General features: G+C 41.6%; 1 protein-coding gene across 7 annotated transcripts in view; it reads left to right on the top strand.

The window, feature by feature from the left end:
* The first annotated feature begins 2,512 nt into the window (after positions 1-2,512).
* Positions 2,513-8,440, top strand: part of RESF1 (retroelement silencing factor 1) — a 28,168-nt gene continuing 22,240 nt past the window's right edge. For 5 of the 7 annotated variants that reach the window (XR_015554971.1, XM_087442590.1, XM_087442591.1 and 2 more), the window contains exons 1-2: positions 2,513-2,657; positions 3,939-4,031. The gene's annotated coding sequence lies outside the window, so the exon portion shown is untranslated. Of the gene's footprint in view, positions 2,658-3,068; positions 3,420-3,879; positions 4,032-8,440 lie in introns of those variants that run through there. The other 2 variants (XM_087442589.1, XM_087442588.1) reach the window with 2 other exon arrangements.

Here is an 8,440-nt window from a genome sequence, read left to right as displayed (position 1 = left end):
AATGCATTGTCAGGTGATTTCATCATTGTGCGAACATCATAGGGTGTGCTTACACAAACCTAGATAGTATAGCTTACTACACACCTAGGCTACATGCTACTAAACTTATGGGACCAACACCGTATATGTAGTCCATTAAAACATCGTTATGCCGTGCATGACTGTATCATTTATGTCTATCACTTTCAAAATCACAGTTGTTATTGGATCTGCTAATAGATTTTATTTATTGTGTTAATAAAGATATACATATTACCATATCACACATTTGTTTTTTAAAATATTTTGATAACTTTCATATTGAATTAATTTCCTGTGTTATCTCACATAATTTACTTTAAGCATTCCAAAACATTATCCTAAGAAGGGGTCTATGGGCTCTAACGAAATGCAAAAGAGGAATACATTCCAATCTAAGAAAATGGAGAAAGATAGAGGAATTCCACAGTAAGGCATTCCCTTAGGCAGAAGTTGCATACAACATTTCTGCTCATATGTCATTGTGAGAACTGAAACATGGCAATACTTAGCTGCAAGGGAGGCTTGGGGAATGTACTCTCAAGTTATGTGACCTTGTACCCAGCTAAATATTACTAACAGGAAGGGGAAACAGAATATGGTGGACAACCAAGAAAAGAAAAAGAAAACCAATGACCTTATTTACGACAAATGAATAATAGGCATCTTTTGTACACCAACATAATTTTTTTCTTTTTTTTTTTTTTGTGAGGAAGATCAGCCCTGAGCTAACATCTGTGCTAATCCTCCTCTTTTTGCTGAGGAAGACTGGCTCTGAGCTAACATCTATTGCCAATCCTCCTCCTTTTTTTCCTCTCCCCAAAGCCCCAGTAGATAGTTGTATGTCATAGTTGCACATCCTTCTAGTTGCTGTATGTGGGACACAGCCTCAGCACGGTGTACTGAGAAGCAGTGTGTCGGTGCGCGCCCAGGAACTGAACCCGGGCCCCCAGGGCCCCCAGTAGCGGAGCGCGCACACTTAACCGCTAAGCCACGGGGCTGGCCCCATAATTTCTTACTATAGGCATGCTAACGATGTCATGCACTTTTCCAAAACATGTTTTATAAGTTTAGGAGTCAACGCGCCTTGAGGCTAAGTAGTATGCTCTTGAGAGATTGACTTACCTGAGAGCCTTTGTTTTTGAATGTTGGGAAACACAGGGAGAGGATCTGTAATCTTTGATAAGGGACACAGCATAGAGCAATCTAATCTTTTGGTGGAATCTTTCCTCAGCCTGACCAGTTGGATAACAAGATTCTTTGTAACTGGGTTGTAAATATCTTAAAGAGAAGGCAATATAAAGCCCCACCCCTGATTAAACATACTTTCAGGTCCCGGAGATTGTGTCCTCTCTTTGCAAGTCTCCTTGCTGGTGACCCTTCAGAGCTGCTATATTGATGAATGTCAGTTGTACTTTAGGATTGGTGCAAAGACCAAACACTTTTGGAAAATCAGACAAGCTTTACTTATCTAAGGGAGAAAATCAGCACAGGCGAAGACAAGGAGACAGGGCAGAGAGATCATCAACTTCATCCTAAAAGGAGTTGTAGCTTCCTGGGCATTAAATCTTGCTGGGCATTAAGCCTTCCTCAGGCTGTATAGGAGTGGGGTCCCTATCAGACTTTCTGGCAACATTACTCCCTCTCCCTTGGGTTCATTTCTGCTTGCTGATCGCTGTAGCTTAGGCACCAGAAAACTCCTCATCTAAGCCAAGTGCACCATTCCATTTTCTGGGAGCTGCTCTCAATTATGTATTAATTCATGTAACTATCTCAGCAATCCTATGAGGTAAGTGTCAGTGTTATTCTCATTTTACAGATAAGAAAACTGAGCAGAGACAGGTTAAGTGATTTTCCCAAGGTTGTATGTCTAGTGAGTGGCAGAGCCAAGATCTGAACCTCAAGGGCAAAGAAATACTCTGCCATCCATATCGCAAGAACTACCTGCCTCTGCTCTTTGTCATTCTTAATCACTCAGACAGGATTCCCTTGTTGAGTTTCTCCTATAAAAGCCCTCCTATACAAAAGGTCTATTTCCCTTTCTCTGAGAAGGTTCCTCTGAATTAATGGATGTTCTCCCTACTGAAACAGCCTGGAAAAAATCCTCTCCTTACGTTTCACTTGGTGCACTTTCTTTCACACGCTTTATAGAAAGTTTGTCGACCCCATGCTCCAGATCACTGGTTCTGAGATCAGTAGCAACAACCTGTCCGGTGCACTTGTTAGAAATGTACATTTTCAGCCCCACTTCTGACCTACTGAAATCGGCAATTTTCCAAGCGGTACTTTTCAATCCCTTTTAACAAGCCCTCCAGGGCGATTCTGATGCAAAGTAAAGGCGGAGAATCACTGCTGGATAAGTTTTCTCCACCAGACACGAGAACTTAAACTTTGCAAATCTCAGCGCGATCCACCGGAGGGCGGGGCAGGCCGCGGCGCCTGCTCATCCGGCGGCAGTAGGACCGCGGCGGCGCGGGGCTGGGCGCTCCCGCCGTCGGCCGGGGCGGGGCCGGCTGGTCGCGGAGCCCGGGCCTCGCTGCTCGCCCCGCCCCCGGGGGCGGACCCGAGGTGACTTAAATCCTGGGGCCGGGAGGCCGGCGTGTCCTCGCTGCTGGCCCGCGCGGTGCTGGGGTCCTTCGGTAAGTGCGGGGCCGGGGGCTCGGCTGGCCCTCGCTCGCCGTCTGGGGTCCCCGCGGGGCGGTGGGCCCCGGGAGCCCGGGTGCCGGCGGGAAGGGCTGCGCGCGCGGCGGCCGAGCGCTTTGTTTTGCAGCGGGGAGCGGGCCGCGGGCCGCGGGCGCTCGGGCGGCTCCGGGCCGCGGGCGCCGCCGGCTCACACGCCCCGCGGGCCGCCGCCCCGCTCGCCGCCCTGCCCGGACGCCGAGCTGGAGCCGGAGGGCGGCGCCGGGCCGGTGTGGTCTTTACCTCGCCTTCCTCCTCACGGGAGAGCTCGCGGGCGGCGAGGGCCAGGACGCATTTTGTTCAACTATAAGGCGGTTTGTGGGTGTGAGACTAGCTTATGTTTTTAATGATTTCCTGTCGCTGGCGTGAAAAAAAAAAAAAATCTTTGTTTTTGCATTTACCAAGTCTCAAGCGTTCCCTCCCTCCCCCTCCCCCATGATGCTGAACCCCCCCGAAACAATTGACCCCGCTGGCATCTCCAGGTGGCCCGCGAACGCGTCTGCCGGAGATGCTTTCTGTTCCTCAGCAACGTTTAGTTCCTCGAGGCATTTTTAAATGCACAAATGCATACCGCTTTTAGGTGTTCTCGAGGGACGCGAATTCTCTACGCACGTTTCCTTAGGGTCGTGAGTTCAGCAGCCAGTTTTCGGGGAATCGTCTCAGTGAAAACAATTGATTTGTAATACCTTTAGTGCCTACCTCCAAAATAAAGAGAACAGCAGGTGATGTGTATGCACTTGAGGTGCATTTTGATAGGCGGGTCGCAGAGCTTGTTTGGGGATTTTTGTGCTTAATGTGTTAGCTGTAAATCATATTTAAGTTTTAGTCAGTGTTACCATGCGCGAATGTTAAGGTTTTGATTACCTATTTTTTTCCTGTGGAATCAGATTCTCTTTTACTGATCCAGTAAAGAAAATTGCTAAGGTGAAGTATTTTTTTTTGGAATGCTAGGACAACATGGACCTGGAGGAGCGCAGATGAATTCTAACTTAAAAAGTGAATGGTATTTTAGACCAGATCTGTTTTCTATTTCTATTACTTTGTACACTTAATAAGAATTCAGTAAACTTAGTATGCTTTTGGTGCACTCTTAGGAACACAGGTTTGCACAGTAATGTCACATCAAGTAAACATTAGCATGGACTTTTATTATAAATTTAATGTAAATTTTACATAAATAAAAATATAATATAAATTTTATTTTAAATTATTAGTTATAAAATATTTCTTGCCATCCCTAGGACCAAAGAAGTAAACACTGTAGAGGCGTACTGATGTGTTTGGAGGGAAATGGGAGCATATACAATAATAGACGAGTAACGTCATATTTAAAGGTAAGTATGTCACCTCTAAGTAGCTTACTCTAATTTATGTTATGGAATAAAATTATTAATTAAATGAATCAGCATTGGTTAAAAATTAAACTATAGGACACAATGGATTTGGAAGAAAACTTCCCTTCTAGGTTCTTTGGCTGGTTTAGTAATTAAATTGACATAAGACAGATGAACGGGAGAAAAACAAATTTATTTTCATATGTACGGGAGCCCATAAAAATGAGACTCAAAGAAGTGACCAAAGCAGGCAGCTTTTATACCTTTTAGAGAAGGAAACAATAAATTTGTAAAGAACTGACTGGACAAAGGGTTTTGGGCGTGGGGTAGCAAGTTAGTGAAGAAGTAACAAGGTTTGTTAATTCAGCCTTCTCAGCACTAAATTCCTTATCTTGTGATAAGGATGCCTTCTATTCTCTTGGTACAGAAAGTGTACCTTTCACATGAGAGATTTACATCTCGCTTGCAGAGAGACAAAGGAGGTTGGAGTGTCCTTGCACCAGCTGTTTCTTAAGTAACTTTAACTCAAAATAATCAAAATGAAGTGGCATATTTTTGGGTGGCATATTCTGCTCCCCTTCTGTGACAAAGGTTGAAGGGAAATAATATGGTTGGCATAGCATGGAGAATTCATAATTCAGTTCATCTTTGCAGGATATGAAAGAGATTATTTATGGTGGGGCAACTGTGGTCTAAGTTACTTGGGCAGAGTACTACTTAAAATTATTCTCCACATGCTCGGTTTCTTATTTGATTGTTTTTATTTATTTCTGGCACATGGAGTTGGGGGAGGGTAGCACAGAGCACAACTCTGGGAGAACCATTCCATGAGATACCAACCTGTAAAGCCAAAGCGATTGTCTCCAGGGCCATCCCTTAAACACCAAGCTGTGTTAAGAAACTGTCTGTAATGATTAAGCCTATGGTCCCTGCAATCAGACTGCTGAGCTGCAGATCTTGGCTTTACCACTTATTATCTATACAACCTTGGGAGAATATATTTAACCTCTCTGCCTCCGTTTTCTCATCTGTAGAATGTAGGTAACAGTAGTACCTCCCTCGTAGGATTGTTGTGATAAGTTACCTGAGTTTCATACATATAATACTTGGAACTGCTTCTGGCACATAGTAAGTGCTCAATAACTTCTAGCTGTTGTCATGTTAGAGGAAATAAATTTTATGGCCGAAGACAATAACACTACCTTGGAGGAAATTCAGGTTGCTCATTTAAGCTCTAAATCAGTTTATCAGCTTTGTGTTGATTAAACCCTTCTCCGTAGATCCTGTTATAGGTTCAGTTTTTGTAAGGAAGTACTAGACCCAATTCTAGTTTTTACCTGCAGTCTTGTTTGAAATCAAGAATGCCTCCATTAAATTCTCTAGCCAGGGCAGATTCGCCCATAAGCCTTGTTTTTCCGTCTGTCTTCTGTGATGTACAGCAATCTCTTTCCATTTAGATGTATCAATGTCTTGGACACAATAGGAGCTCAAATATTTAGGGAATTGATTTAACTTTACAAAAGCATTTATAAAGATGAATTTCAAGAATTTTTTTTGTCTAACCAGGCCTTCACCACCCTTGCCCCATCCCCCCATTGGAGGCATACTCTTTGTGAAACAGACCTGGAAAGCATTCAATTTGAGATAAAGAGAACAATTTACCAACTATGTCTATAGAGATGCAAGTTAAAAATTACTTTGTAATAAGCCTTGTAAAGAAAGAAGTAATCTTGGACCTTGAAGGATTCTAAATGCTTTGTTGGGAGGCAGCTATGTAATGTGCATATTCTTGAGACCCTAAGGGTGCTTGTAAATTAAAGAGCAATGTTGGAGGCTGGCCTGTTGAAGTAAATGTCTCAAGTGAGACATTTGCTCATAGTTGTTGTGATTGCAGATTTAATGACAATCATTAAGATTCTCTTGAGATGTATTAAATTACAAGACTTCATTTGTAAATAAAATCTTTAACTTGTGGTTAAAATTGCAAAGTGTTATAAGAAATTATGTCATTCACTTAAGTTTTAAGAAACAGAAATCATAAGCAGATTATTAGTTTTTAAGCCCCAAAAGAGAATTGATTGGATCACATACTTTAAAAGTTCATGTGACCCGACCTTCAGGTTTGGCTGGATCCAGCTTCTGAATCTGAAAGAAAGAGTTTTAGAGAATTGAGTCATACTCTGTCTTTGAGCTCTGCTGTTTTAAGCATTGACTTTATTCTCAGGCACACCTCCCTTCATTGGGTGGCCCCAACACCTCCGGGTTTATATCCAATCAGCTTCAGCTTGTGGAGGGTATACCCTTGGTCTGGTTGCTCTACGAAAAGTCTAGCGAAATTTCGTTGGCTCTTATTGAGTCATCTGCCCGTGTGTGTGCTAATAAGGAAATACTAGGTTTGGTTTTTTAAACTACAGTTAAGAGATGTAATTCATATACTATATTTACATAATTCAGTTCATCTTTTTATAGTGTACAGTGGTTTTAAGTATATTCACATAGTGTGCAGCCATCACCACAATCAATTTTAGAACATCTTCTTGACCCCAAAAGAATCTCCATACTCATTAGTCACTCCCCATTCTCTCCCAACCTACCCATCCCCAGGCAACGATTAATCTAATTTTCTGTCTCTAGATTTGTGTATTCTGAACATTTCATATAGATGCAATCATAATATGTGGTCTTTTGTGACTCTTGTCTCACCTACCATGATGTTTTTAAGGTTTGTCCATGTTGAAGCATGTATGTACTTTATTCCTTTTTATTGCCAAGTAATATTGCATTGTATGGATATGCCACAATTTTGTTTATCCTTTCATCAGTTAATGGACACCTGGATTGTTTCTACTCTTTGACTGCTGTGAATAATGCTGCTGTGAGCATTCGTGTACAAGTGTTTGTGTGGACGTACGTTTTCAGTTCTCTTGGGTATATACCTAGGAGTGGAATTGCTCTGTCATATGGTAACTATATTTGACCTTTTGAGAAACTGCCAGACTGCTATTTGAAGTAGATGAACCATTTATATTCTCAACAGCAATGCATAAGAGTTTTAATTTGTCCACGTCCGTACCAACACTTGTCTTTTTGATTATAGCCATAGTGAGTGTGAAATGGTATCTCATTGTGGTTTTGATTTTCCTGATGGTTTATGAAGTTGAGCGTCTTTTCGTGTGCATATTGGCTATTTGTATATCTTTGGAAAAAGTGTCTTTTCAAAACCTTTGTTGACTTTAAGTTTGAATTGTCTTTGTATTGTCAAGTTGTAAGAGTTCTTTATATATTCTGGATTCTAGTTCTTTACTAGTTACCATACATGTGAGGGTTTATTTTTGGAATCTATTTCTTTAATCAGTGTCTATCCTATGTCAGTACCATATGGTCTTGTTTACTGTAGTTTTGTAGTAAGTTGAAATTTGGAAATGTGAGTTTTCCAACTTTACTCTTCTTTTTCAAAATAAACTTGAGGATCAGGTTCTCAATTTCTGCAAAGAAGACATCTAGGATCTTGGTAAGGGTTGCACTGAATCCGTAGCTCAATTTGGGGGATATTGTCACCTTAACAGTATTACATCTTCGAATCCGTGAATGTGGGATGGTTTTCCATTTATTTAGGTCTTTAATTTCTTTTAGCAATGTTTTATAGTATTCAAAGTATGTTTTTCACTTTTGTTAAATTTATTCCAAAATGTTTCATTCTTTTTGATGTTACTGTAAATGGAATTGTTTTCTTTTTTTTTTTTTTAAAGATTTTATTTATTTATTTTTCCCCCAAAGCCCCGGTAGATAGTCGCATGTCGTAGTTGCACATCCATTCCAGTTGCTGTATGTGGGACGCGGCCCCAGCATGGCCGGAGAAGCGGTGTATCGGTGCTCGCCCGGGATCCGAACCCGGGCCGCCAGCAGCGGAGCGCGCGCACTCAACCGCTAAGCCACGGGGCCGGCCCTGGAATTGTTTTCTTAATTTTTTAGGTTAAATGTTGTATATAAATACATTTGATTTTTGTATATTGAGCTTGTACTCCACAACCTAGCCCAACTAGTTTATTAGTTCTATGAGTTTTTTAGTGGATGCCTTATAATTTTCTGTATACAAGATGATGTCTCTCTGCAAGTAGAGGTAGTTTTACTTCTTCATTTCCTATCTGGGTGTCTTTTATTTCTTTTCTTTTTGCCTAACTGCCGTGGCTAGAAACTTCTAGTACCATGTTGAGTAGAAATGCAAGAGCAGCAATCCTTGTCTTGTTCCTGATCCCCTAGAGGGAAAGCATTCAGTCTTTCACCATTAAGTATGATGTAAACTGTAGGGTTTTTGTAGATGCCTTTTACCAGGTTGAAGTTCCCTTCTATTTCTAGTTTGAGTGTTTGTATCATGAAAGGGTGTTGGATTTTAAGATGTCTTTAATTTC

This window comes from Ceratotherium simum, chromosome 17, assembly GCF_057802395.1.
Source record: "Ceratotherium simum simum isolate JZ-2026a chromosome 17, ASM5780239v1, whole genome shotgun sequence".
NCBI lineage: Eukaryota > Metazoa > Chordata > Mammalia > Perissodactyla > Rhinocerotidae > Ceratotherium > Ceratotherium simum.
This window is presented reverse-complemented; position numbering and strand designations above follow the sequence as displayed.